The sequence below is a fragment of the Vigna unguiculata genome, chromosome 3, assembly GCF_037176805.1.
Source record: "Vigna unguiculata cultivar grain cowpea cultivar isolate G323 ecotype 2 chromosome 3, ASM3717680v1, whole genome shotgun sequence".
Taxonomy (NCBI): domain Eukaryota; kingdom Viridiplantae; phylum Streptophyta; class Magnoliopsida; order Fabales; family Fabaceae; genus Vigna; species Vigna unguiculata.
In genome coordinates, this window is record NC_140794.1 from 37,871,261 (window position 1) to 37,886,173 (window position 14,913).

Below are 14,913 nucleotides of genomic sequence, written 5' to 3' on the forward strand. Positions count from 1 at the left end.
TCTAATTAGTGGGTGCATGTTACGGCCTTGTGCATGTATCTTGTTTCATGAGTGTCACTTAGAGACTTATCCATGTCTCACAATGGCGGCCCACCATCACACTCACTAGGTAAACCCTCAAAGGGTGGTTTGTGACTCACACCCCTACAATAATTGTCATTGGGTTTATTAAGAGGTATTTTATAAAATAAGCATAATAATGCAGATACCTCAACCATTGGGTTTATTAAGAGGTATTTTATAAAATAAGCATAATAATGCACATACCTCAACCTAATTATTGCCACAATTTATAGTACACCTCGCCATAGGAATGAGACATAAAATTTAATCAAATTATTTTGTGTATTTTAGTCAACAACAACTTCGTTGTTACCCATTGAACTCCATTCCATGGGATCGCCATTCATGTGGAGATGGGTGTCCATTGTTGCAACTAATTTATGGGCTATAGTCTCATTCCCCTCGATGACTTAAACTCTTTTTGTTGATGCATCAACCCTTTGATAAGCGTATCTGCAATATTTCTTTCTGACCTGACAAAGTCAATAGAGACAATACCATGAGTAATTAAATTTCTAATACATTTGTCTCTCATTCTTATATGTCATTTTTTATTGACATTTTTACTAAAAACATTAAATATAACAATTTGATTATGAGGATGCATTGAAAATATAAATAATTTATGCTTGCATAGCAGATCATGACAAAAGAACTACTTTTTAACATATTTCCATGATAGGGCATTTTCATCCAAGGTTAAAACATAACCATAACCAATAGGTGATTTTGTGCCACCAAAATCAATATCCAATTTACATTATCCTTCAATCATCTCAAGAAATTGGACATATTACCATAACTAGAAGAAACACAAAATAATATTATCACTAGATGGCAAAACAGTGAGATATATATTCATTCACTCTATAATATATAACCAAGATTTTTTTATTAACAAGTATGTTAACCATTGCAAGACACCCCAACACTTTGAAATATTTTAAATGTGGTTCTTTTTTCTTTCAAAACTCATAAAAAGTTTTATCTCAATTTTTTGTGTTCAAAATATGGTAAGCAAGATATAAAATTTCACTAATATAATGTTAGGCAAGCTAGAACCTGTAGAATAATATTTACCATATCAAAACATTATTTTCTTTCTTTCACTGCACCATTATATTAACACCATACACTATGTGAAGATGTTACTTAATGAATAATACCATGAATTTCACACAAAACACTCATTTATATATACATGTATTGTCATTTCTCTATTTAATTAATTTTGTACCTCAAAATTTCATAATTTGAATGGTCTCTAATCAATCTTCTCAATAATTTTGAATTCATAAATTTGATAAAGATTATCTTTATTATCAGTCACTTTTTTTCATATAAATATCTAGCTAATTTTTTTTTCTCTTTGCAAATGCAAAGTTTAGTTCAAGTATTTTCCATAACACAATAGTAGTTTTAGTAACACAAATTATTTTATAATTATTTTCATACAAACACATAAAATATATACATGATATAGAACATCTTTATCAATGGTAAGAATAGACAATATTAAAGCATAAATTAATATAACAAAAATATTAGCTATAAACATCACAAAAAAATTATTCAATGAGCCAAAAAATTCATTTATTCATAATTTCATTTATTATTACCAATAGAAATAGAAACAATTATACACATAAATTTTTAGGCTTAGTTGAAACTGATTTAATTATAACCATAAGAAACACATTAGTTCCCAAAATGTGTTTTGCAGTCTTCAACTTTATATTGTTTTTCATTTTAGAATTGAATACAAATGAGTAATCAAAAAATAGAAATAACAAGATAACTTTTCTCTCTAAGAATGTTAGAAAATTGATTACTCAAATAATACTAATAATAATAAAAATATAAAATGATATAACAATAATTATTAAAGCAATAATAACACTGAGACATATATAGATAAATCAAAGAATATTAATTAGAGACTTGATAATTATTATAACAATAATAAATAATAGATAAAAGGTAAGAAGTAGAAATATCCTGGGTTGAGGCACGCATAACGCTATCCTTAAAGAGAAAACGCTCCTACTGCACAGGGCTAAACAAATACACACTCATATGTGTTTCTCTTCCAAGATACAATAACCCGTCAGATCGATCGAGTGCAGCGAAGGATCTCCAAACCTTATGAACACCACTGTCTTAAAGATAATATAGAGAAGTAAAGAAGAACACTTTTAAGAAAAACTCTAGTGTTTGTTGTCTCTGTTGTTGTTGTTTTTTTTTTTCCATGCACCTAGGTGGTATTTATAGGTAGCAAAAGGAGACAAAGGAGTAAATTATAATAAAAATATAGCCGTTAATCATAAAACACATTAACCCATAAATTAAAGGTCTATAAAAACATGAGTAACAGTAGAATTTTTATTTTAATTATTTATTTTTTAAATTATATTAAAATATTTCCAACAAATAGCGTTAGAGGTGGAGAGCGTTTGTGGAGGCAAAGCGAGGGAGAGCGTTTAAGGCAGCGAGAGAGGTGGCTAGGGTTTGAAGAGGCAAAGAAGTGGAGAGTGCGAAAGACATGGTAGGGTTCGAGAGATGGAAAGTGAAGAGAGATGAAAAAAGTGAGTGTGGTGGAAAGTGAGAAAGATGGGTTGAGAATTTTTACTGGGAAGACACGTGTAAAAACTACTTTAAGAGGTAAAGAAATTTTGAAATCTGAAATTGAAGAATTGCTAAGAAGATGACACGTGTAACATTTTGCTTTTTGTGATACTTTCAATTGTATTATAGATAGATTTACCGGAATTAAAACTTTTCTTCATGCCACTAACTTTATAATTATATAAAATAAAAATTAAAAGATTAACTACGTTTTTAATATCTAAATTTTGATCTAATATTGAAATTTGTCACGTTTGAAATTTTAATTTTTTTTTAATTTTAAAAATAATGAATATAGACCTCTTAATTCAAGTATGATAACTTTTTACTTTTTTTTATGTGTCAAATCCTTTTCCAACCAATATTAAGTTGAGTATATATCAAATGATATAAACAACTTTAATGTTATCATGAAACGCATTTGACACATAAAAAAATAGGAACCAAAATATATTGAATTTTCGGATAGGAATGAATTTCAATTTTAGATTAAAATTCAAGAACAAAAATATACTTGACCAAATTAAAAAGTGTATTCTTTACTTATTCTTACTTTTTTAATCCTTTAAAAAGATTAAACAACTATATAAAATAAAGTTTATTTAAAAAAGTATTTTTAAATTGAAAAATAAAAAACAACAACTATTTTTAGTAAAAAGTTTAACAAAAGCCCCACCAAACCCTGAATATGAACCAATGCGAGATAGAGAGGGATAAAACCGAACATTTGTAATGGATGGATTGTGGAGAAGAACCAAAAGAGGATATCAAAGATGTTTATCTCTTTAAATATGTAGTTGTAATATTATTATTATTATTATTATTATTATTATTATTATTATTATCACTACGCAATATTATTATAATGATATTATTATTGTTATTATTATTATTATTATTATTATTATTATTGTCAGTATTATTATGGTTAGACATTTTATTTGTATTTATGACGAGATCATATCTCAATTACTTGTACTTTTTATTTTTTTTATTATTTATTTTATCTCTATATTAGTTAAATGATAAAACTGACAATTAATTTTTTATTATGAATAATTATTTAAATTTAAAAAATTATAATTAACAGGATAAAATTGTAAAATAGAAAAAGAACACAAAAAATGTGTATCTTTTTATATATTTAGTTGTTGTATTGTTATTATTAACACTACGGGATATTAATATAATGATATTATTATTATTATTATTATTATTATTATTATTATAGTTAGACACACATTTTAATTTTATTTACTATAAGATCATATTTCAATTAGTTGTCATTTTTATTTGTTTTGTTATTGATGTATATCTTTATATATAATTATAGATTATATTATCGTTAAAATTAACCTTAGTATAACATTGACATTAATATTTATAGCATAAACATTATTATTATCATTAGTTTGTATTATTGGTATCATTATTATTTTTAGTATTACTAGCGTACACACAGGCGCGATAGCGCCTGTGTGTATGCATTTTTTAAATATGCGTGTTATTATATTAGTAGGTGATAATATTATAATGTTATTAAGTTAATATATAAATTAAAATTATATAATTATATTTATTAAAAATGAAGTGAAATATATGATAACAGACGAAAGAATAACCATTAATAAATAAAGACGAAGAGAAGAAGCAGAGACATCCGATCTTATAAAAATCTTGTAAAAGTAACAGTCAATTTTTAAAAATTTAATAAATTATTATATTTAAAGGATAAAATTGGTATTTTGAAATGTGGACACAAAAAGGGAAATTCCCTTTATATATTGTTATAGATTATTATTATTATTATTATTATTCATAGTGGTGTTATTAATATAAGTTTTTTTTAATTATAAAAACGTTGTTATACTAAATACTTTTGCTAAATAGATTTTTAATCTTTTAAAATTTTTAAAATTTATATTAATATTAATATTATTATTATTATTATATTTAATGGTTAAATAAATATAATAACAATTATATTATTATTCTACAAAGATTTGAAATAAAACAAAAAAACAAAAAAAAAGTGTGTACACGCTCGGGTCTAAGGATGGCAACAAGACGGGGCAAGGACGAGTTTCGCTATCCCATACACATCCCCATAAAAAACATTCATCCTCATCCCCATATCCGACCCAACGGGTATCAAACTTTTGTCTCATCCCCATCCTCATCCTCATCCTCATCCCCATAGGGTAACGGGTATATACTTGTACCCATATTCATACTAGTTTTCTTACTGTTTTAATATTAATTAATTTTTCATAAAATAATAAAAAATTAGGGCATAGGAAACATAATATTATTAAATATTCAATATTAAGTGGAGGGTTGTTTCTTCAATATCAAATATTTATAAAAAAATTATGTTATAATTGTATATATTTCAAATTAGAAAACCAAATAAAATTTCATGAGAACCAAAACTTCTGTTAAATTTGCAAACATTAATGAATTGTAGTTGATAAAATTTAATTTGTTTAAAAAAAATATAAAAGAAAACAGATATTCATATTAAAATATATGTTAAATGTATCTTTACTTCAATTTTATTTTTTAAATTATAATGAATCTTTTTTTATATACTAATAAAAGTTATAATAAAGCACTTGACCCAAATAATGCAAAGAACAAATATTAAACTAATAATAATAAAGTTTTAAAATTTATTTATACAATTATAGTGACAAAATCAAAGTATGACAATGAGTTAAAAAATAAAAGATAATTATATAAAATATGTCAAAATAGTATTTTACATTATGAAAATAAAAATATTAAAAAATTATCAAATGTGTGTCTTAGAAACAATTTGAGAGACCATTGAATGAAATCACACGAAGGAAAACAACTATATAATCAAGGGTATGTTAAAATGAAAAATACATTAGAGATCTAAGAAAACTTTTTAAATATCAACATAACTAATGGTTTAGAAATAACGAAAATTATTTTAGCGAAACAAAATATTTCTTCAATTGAAATAATAATAGAGTAAAAATGATAATTTTTTTATATTACATATAATCAAGGGTATGTTAAAATGAAAAATACTTTAGAGATCTAAGAAAACTTTTTAAATATCAACATAACTAATAGTTTATAAATAACGAAAATTATTTTAGCGAAATAAAATATTTCTTCAAATGAAATAATAATAGAGTAAAAATGATAATTTTTTTATATTAAGTAGTAGTTTGACGGGTATGAGGACGGGGACGGGACAAATATGTACATCCCCATATCCATACCATACCCAGTCAAGGTCGGGATTTCCCGTAAAAATAAGTACGAGTTCAGGCAATATCCACGAACGCGAGTTTATTTATCATTCCTACTTGGGTCACAAGCTATTATAATAATTATTTCGTAAAATCAATTAACTGCACTATATTTGATATCAATTTTATTTATTATACTTTAAAATGAAATTATTATTACATCATTTAGATTTAGTACTTACTACTTCGTTACTTTAATAACAACATTTATAACAATATAACATAATTTTCATGATATTTCATTACATATATTTTACTACTTAATATACAAAATAAAAAAAATACAATGACCATAAACTATAAATATTATTATAAAATTTATAAAACTATAATATCATACTTTTAGGAGATAATTTTATATTATATTTAAATAAAAAAATGTACGCATAAGTTACTATTAAAAATGTATATTTTTTATTTCTTTTGTCTTAAAAATTTTTATTTAAAAATTAATTACACATTTTCTATAAATAATAAATATAATATCAATTATATTATTTAAAAAAAAGAAAAAGAAAAAAAAAAAGACCCGTGCATATGCACGGGTCAGTCTCCTAGTTTTTAGTAAAAAGTTTAACAAAAGCCCCACCAAATCCTAAATATGAACCAATGCGAGATAGAGAGGGATAAAACCGAACATTTGTAATGGATGGATCGTGGAGAAGAACCATCAAAAGCGCGACAACAAACATCAATCCAGGAGATGGCGAAAGCATGGAGAGAAGTTTCGAGAAGAATGAGGAAAGAGATTTCATATGGAAGAGTTTTTTCCATTCGCGGCCATCGTGAAATTTTTATTAAAAAGTAAAAAAATAAATAAACATGACACATAACACACCACGTCAGCTTTGTCAAACTTTGTTAAAAACTTCTTTATCAAAAAATCATTACTCATGTTATATTATTTGTCTTCAGGTTCTTCTTCTACTTCTTATATAGTGACCGTAAGCTTGAAGGTTAGGTATATTTTAATCCAATTTGTTTTTCGTCCCTTCATTCTGATAGAAGGTCCTTTTGTATGTGTGTATCTTCTTCTGGTCTTTGTTCTGATAGTATGGTATGATACTTTTGATCTATTTTTTTTTATTTTTATCTTCGTTCTGAAAGAAGGTATTTTCGTACGTGTGTATCTTTCCTTTTGATTTTGCTTTCAGTAAAAAAAAAATCTCTTTTCGTTATCATTTATTTGTATAGGTAGGCTAGCTGGTATATTGGCGATGAAGGAAGAGGTCGGCACTATCGTGCCCCAACCTGCTTTGGAGCAGGTCATTTATATCTTGGCCTAAGGAAGTGTGAGGAAGTGTTTCCAACCTAGCATGTGCAGGAAGAGATGTGCTACCATGGCATAGAGGTCGGGTATATTCCGACCTAATGATGGTCAGGTGGGCATCCTGGCCTAGGGCAGGGGAACTGGTGTACAAATGTGTAGACAAGGGGCATATAATTTCAGACAGAGAGGAATGAAACGATCATTAACAGTTTATGGTTAGGTGTTAATGGAGTATATCAACGTTGATCAAAAGAATAAGAACGGTCTGTAAGTAATAGTGACAGGATTAGGAAATGAATAATATAAAATAGGGTTCAGCAGCTAAAGTCAAAGGTATGCTTTTATCACTTTCATTCATACACATCACGTTAAAGCATTATTAACTTAAGTGTCAGAGTGTTTCCGGATACTCTCCCTCTGGAGGCAATACCAAGAACAGTCCTAAGGCAAGATATGAGGAGTATCAGTAGAAGAAGACCGAAGGTTCTTGACATCGTTTGGTTCCATATAAGAACACATATGTCATTTAACTTATTCTATCTTTTTTTCATCATCATCATCTAGTGTGAGACTAGTTTGTATTGGAGGTTTAGTTATTGATGAAAGTTGTATTCTTTTTGTTTATGTGTATCTTCTCCTTCTTATATTCGTATCTTAATTGTCTTAGTATGTTATATTACTTTTGATATGATTTCTCTTTTATATCTTGGTTATGAAAGAATTTTTTTTTTGTATGTGTGTATCTTTTGTCATGATTTATTATGAAAGCATTGGTATTATATGGTTGAGTTTTTCATCAAATGTATGCTTTTCTTCTACACTTAGGGTTATTTAAATGGAAGGTGTAATTACTCGTATAGTACCCAGTTTGGGGCTAATGTGTCAAATACTTAATTTTTGTAAACCTTTTATACTTTATTACTCGTATAGTACCCACTAAATTTTAATATAAATATCAAATACTTAATTTTTGTAAACCTTTTATACTTAATTACTTTTAATTTTATAAAAAATGGAATTTAATTATTAAAAAATATTAGGTCAAAATTGAATCAGATATATATAAGTAGGTACTAAATTGAAACAAAAAAACATATATGGGGACTAAATCGAAATCAACACAATGACATTTGATAGTGATACTGACATGTGGCATTGCAATGCCACGTGTCACACATAGGGACTTGACACGTGGCATTTTTATTTATTTTTTCAAAAAATTTAAAAGAAATTAAAAAATAAAAAAAAAACAAAAAAAAAATAAAAAAAAAACACATATTGACATGTGGTACATTGACTAACGACGTTAGTCAACTATGTCTGAAAGGGACCTAATTGAAGCACTTTTTCAAAAGTTAGGATGCAATTGACATATTTTTTAAACGGGGTACCTATTTGACACACTAGCCCCAAACTGGGTACTATACCAATAATTATACCTAAATGGAAATACATGTAAACCTTCTTTCCTGTACTTTGGGGTTTCTTTTATTTTTATGTTCTTTACTCAATGGTTTATGTATTTTGTTCTCTAAATATTTGTTTTTGGCTTCAAGTTAATTTTTTTATATCATTTAATTTATTGCATCTTTCTTCATCATCATGTATTATGAGACCTATAGATACTATAATATTGTACTATCTTCTTATATAAGAACCTTATCGTGCAATACAAACTATACTTCTTTTGAGCAGTATCTATAAGCATAAACGTAGAATATGATCCTATTATTGATTCTAACAATCAATCATAAACAATATCCCATATTGATAATCATGCTGTAAAAAGTAAACGAAAGCGTACCTGAATTGGCCATAACGATAATATTAGAGCACTCCTATATGCGCAGTGATCTTCCTCCTGTAGAGCACCTTGATTTCCCTTTGGTTTTCTCTCTTGATGGGGATAGAGGGAAAGGAACAGGAAAAGTACGTTATGACTCTCTGTGTGCTCTCAGAAGGGGATCACGACCATTTATAAATTGAATTACTTAAGTTTTAGTATTTCTAATTTGGCCCCTCATCAAATTAGAAATTACTAACTGATCTCTACACAATATTTATTTTCATGACATACGCCTTTAGCCAAATCTTTAATTTAGTCAGATCACTTTATTATTTGGCTTTATAAATAATGGCCCTAACACATTTAATTATGTATCATATATATGCATGACCCAAAATTACTAACAATCTCCCATTGGTCACAAATATATATGTCCTTACAACCTTCTAAATGTGTTAGACTTTATGAGCTCAAAATTGCCATTATATTACTCGAGCATACCCCAAAAGTTCCCTCCATTGATTATATCAGTATGTAGAACCAAACCAGTTTTTCATTGCATCAATCGTAAATAAAACAAATAATGATCACTAATCTTGACACAACCAAATGACATGGATTCATCATGAAATGTGTAGCATGAAAAATTATGTGAAGGTGATCTGTATATACGCATCTATTTTCAACTGGTCCAAACTTTAACTTAATGAGATCAATATAAAAACTTAATGTACAAAGTGTAAAATTAAAACCACATATATAAATAACCAAATATGTCTAAAAGTTTAATGTATGCATACTAGAAATTAAACATAGAACATAAAACATAAAACATATAAAAATAATTATCTCCCACTAAACCTCAAATTCCTCAAACTGTAAAACACCCATGTGAGCAACATGCTCATGAAAGACCTTGGGTGGAAGTCCTTTAGTTAGAGGATCTGCAATTATGGAGTTTGTCCCTAAATGTTCTATGGAAATATGTCCACTATGTACTCTTTCTTTAACAACTATGAACTTAATGTTGATGTGCTTCGACTTAGTCGAGCTCCTATTGTTGTTGCAATACAATACAACTAATTTATCATCACAATATAACTTAAGTGGTTTTTCAATGCTTTCCACAATTTTTAGCCCTGTGACAAAATTTCTCAGCCATATCCCGTGATTAGATGCCTCACAGCATGCTACAAATTCTGCTGCCATGGTGGATGAAGCTGTAAGGGTTTGCTTGACACTACGCCAAGAAACCGCACCACCTGCCAACATAAAAATGTAACCTGAAGTAGATTTTAAGCTATCTTGACATCTTGCAAAATCTGAGTCAGAAAACCCAGTGATCTCCAACTGGTCTGACCTTCTGTATGTGAGCATATAACCTCTTGTTCTCTTTAAATATCTCATGACCCTCTTTGTTGCTTTCCAATGGTCCATTCCTGTATTGCTTAAGTATCTGCCTAGAACCCCAACTATGTATGCTATGTCTGGACGCGTACATACTTGGACATACATCAAACTCCCTATAGCTGATGCATAAGGAATCTTCTTCATTTCCTCAATTTCCAAATTTCCCTTTGGACACTGATTGAGACTGAACTTGTCTCCCTTAGCAACTGGACTATCCCCAGATTTACATTCATGCATTCTAAACCTTTTAAGAACTTTATCGATATAGCTCCTTTGTGATAATCCTAGAATACCCCGAGATCGATCTCGGTGTATCTGAATTCTTAATACAAAGGAGGCGTCACCAAGATCTTTCATTTCAAAATTCTTTGACAGAAATTTCTTAGTTTCATGCAATATGCCTATATCACTAGTGGCAAGCAGAATGTCATCAATCATCAACAAGATTCATCTCGAAGCCAAATGAGAGAATTACTTGATGAAATTTATGGTACCATTGACAGGATGCTTGTTTTAGTCCATAAATGGATTTAGTCAATTTGCAAACCATATTATTTAGGTCTCCCGACACAAAATTTTCTGTTTGCACCATATAGATTGTCTTGTCAATGTCACCATTGAGAAACTCCGTTTTGACATCCATTTGATGAAGCTCCAAATCATAATGTGCAACAAGAGCCATAATTGTCCTAAAAGAGTCTTTTGATGAAATTGGAGAAAAAGTCTCTTTAAAGTCAATCCCTTCTTTTTGAGTAAATCCCTTAGCTACAAGATGAGCCTTATACCTCTCCACATTACCGTTAGAATCTCGTTTGGTCTTAAATAACCATTTACAACCAATGGGTTTCACACCTTCTGGTAATGGGACAAGTTCCCAAACCTTATTGTCTTGCATGGATTTATACTCTTCCCTCATTGCTTCAATCCATTTTTCTGAATCAGGATCCTGTATGGCTTGACGGACGGTGATTGGATCATCTTCCATCACACCATTGTTAGGATCTTCATTTTCTTGGAGAAATACAACATAATCATCTGAAATGACACTTCTCCTTTCTCTCATGGATCTCTGCAAAGGTGCTGGCTCATGAAGCATAGGTTGTTAAGGATCTTGAGTTTGTTCTTCACGAACAATCAAATCATCTTGAGTGTGGGGTTCATCAGCAATGTTTTGTGGAGGTTCCGAACTTACTTCATTAAAAGTAATTGTTTGAATCGGTTCTGGAATTATTACCGATTCTTCCTCCAAAACAAATTTTCTAATCTGATTCTTCCCCCCAAACTCAATATCCTCAAAGAATGTAGCAGTCTTGTCTCAAAAATTATCTTTAATATGGGATCATAAAATTTATATCCCCTGGATCTCTCAGAATAACCAATAAAGTAACTACTTACTGTTCGGGAGTCTAATTTCTTTTCATTTGGCTTATAAGGCCTTGCCTCAGCTGGACAACCCCACACATGGAAATGCTTTAGACTAGGCTTTCGCCCAATCCAAAGCTCATAAGGTGTTTTGGTAGCTACTTTAGTTGGTACTCTGTTTAGAATATAAGCTGACATCTTTAGTGCCTCTCCCTAGAGTGACTCTAGTAAGGTGAAATGACAAATCATACTCCTTATCATATCCTTAAGAGTCTGGTTTCTTCTCTCAGCTACACCATTCATACTAGGTGATCTTGGCATGGTGTACTGTGGGACAATTCCACACTCCTCTAGGTACCTGGCAAAAGGTCCTAGACGTTGTTCACCTGATCCATCATATCCGCCATAGTACTCACCACCACGGTCAAATCTAACAGACTTAATTCTTTTATTGAGTTGATTTTCAACTTCTGCTTTAAAAGATTTGAACACATCCAAAGACTGTGACTTTTCATGTATAAGAAATAAGTATGCATATCTTGAGTAATCGTCTATGAATGATATAAAGTATTGTTGACCATTCCAAGAAGGTGTAGGAAATAACCTACAAATATCTGTATGAATCAACTCTAAGACGTCTGAAGCTCTATATGCACCTAATCTCTTCGCTTTGGTCTGTTTGCCTTTAATGCATTCAACACAAACATCAAAGTTTGTGAAGTCAATGGACTCTAAGATTCCATTTGACACAAGTCGTTCAACTCTATTTTTAGAGATGTGACCTAAGCGCTTGTGCCATAATGCTCCTGATTGAGTATTGTCAATTTTACGTTTAGTACCATGAGATTCTGTATTGAGGGTTTCATTATAGGTGGTCACAGTATCAAGCAAATATAGATTATCATAAGTCAAAAGTGAACCAGTTCCAACAATATTTGAATTAAAAGACAAACTAAATTCATTGTTTCCAAATGAACAAGAATAACCAGATTTGTCCAAATAAGAAACTGAAATTAAGTTTCGTCTAAATGACGGCACAACAAAAGTGTCTTTCAAATCCAAATAAAAACCAGTACATAATAATAATCTAAAGTGCCCAATAGCCTCCACCTCCACCGATTTGTCATCTCCAACATATATCCATCTTTCAGAATCAGTTGGCTTCCGGTAGTTCAGGCAACTCTTCATAGAAACACTAATGTTAGTAGTAGCACCTGAGTCTAACCACCAAGTGTTACTAGGTACTGACGCTAAATTGACCTCAGAACAGACCATAGCAAGACTATGCTTTAGACTTATGCAGTTGAGAACAATTTCCATGTTCCTTTTCCAGTCCTTAAAAAATTGTTTCGTTGAGGATCAGATCAGAATTCATATTAGCAGATACAAAAGCAATTGTAGCTGTATATAAAACAAGAGGAATTAACTAATTATGCTCACATAATAAAATAAATCATTACAAATATATATTCAAATAATGGTTTAACCCATCCCAAAACACCCAATGCACCATTAATATCAAGTCTTTGGACAGTAATACTAACTGCTAGGGGTATCTTGTTGTAATGACCAAACATTGATAATAAAGCACATCCAACAACAAATCAATCTTTGGATTAATTTATCATCGACAAAGCAAATCCTTATCATTATCACACGTTTATCATCACATGTGTGTATGCAATTCGGCCAAATATTAATCTTCCTTTGGGCCGATCAATACCCGCATGAATGTAGATAAACACCAACATTTAACATTTTTTCACGAACTATCTACTCAAGAGAGGTCACTTTGGTGACTTATTGATTCAATTAATTCATTTAAAATATTAAACAAAACCAAAATTTGATTATATATTTATTCCAAAACCAAATATATTTATTTTATATATTAAACAACCAAAAAAATATATAAAATAAATAAAATTATTTATATTCTAAAATATAAATCCTTATGTTCAAATGTCTTGAACCCAAAATTCAAAATTAATTAAAATAATTTACTTCAATTAGGGTTTTAAGAAACCTTGGATTCTCAATTTGGGGTTTTTCTCCCAAAAACAAAATTGGGATTAAGGGTTTCAAAATTAAGGATTTAGGGTTCTGAATAGAAATTAATTAAATTAACCAAAGACAAACATGAATATGATCCTATTATTGATAAACACATGGGTGGCTCTGATATCACATGTAAGTATAAACACAGAATATGATCCTATTATTGATTCTAACAATCAATCATAAACAATATCCCATACTGATAATCATGCTGTAAAAAGTAAACGGAAGCGTACCTGAATTGGCCATAACGATAATATTAGAGCACTCCTATATGCGCAGTGATCTTTCTCTGTAGAGCACCTTGATTTTCCTTTGGTTTTCTCTCTTGATGGAGATAGAGGGAAAGGAACAGGAAAAGTACGTTATGACTCTCTGTGTGCTCTCAGAAGGGGATCACGACCATTTATAAACTGAATTACTTAAGTTTTAATATTTCTAATTTGGCCCCTCATCAAATTAAAAATTACTAACTGGTCTCTACACAATATTTATTTTCATGACATATGCCTTTAGCCAAATCTTTAATTTAGTCAGATCACTTTATTATTTGGCTTTATAAATAATGGCCCTAACACATTTAATTATGTATTATATATATGCATGACCCAAAATTACTAACAGTATCATTTACTTATTTCTTTTTATTTTGGTTTATGTGTAAAAGAAATTTAACATGATATGATATGTAGATGATTCTTACATATCGAAAGGTAATCTAAAATATCCATGCACAACTTTAACTTTTCTTAGTATATATTAAATATTAATTTTATATATATATATATATATATATATATATATATATATATATATAATATAACAAACATTATGATGGTCAAGTGATGTCATACCTACAATGATTAAAAAGGAAGATGTGAATTTTTGAGAGGAGAAGCTAATATAAGATTGAAGTTATATAATGTATAATTTCAAAATCATAAAAAACAGAAGTCAATTTAAAGTGTGTTTTAAGCTATTGTTCATAAAAACAACATTTATAAGGCCACAACCCATTACAAGTGTACTTTAAAACTTTTCAAATTTAAAAG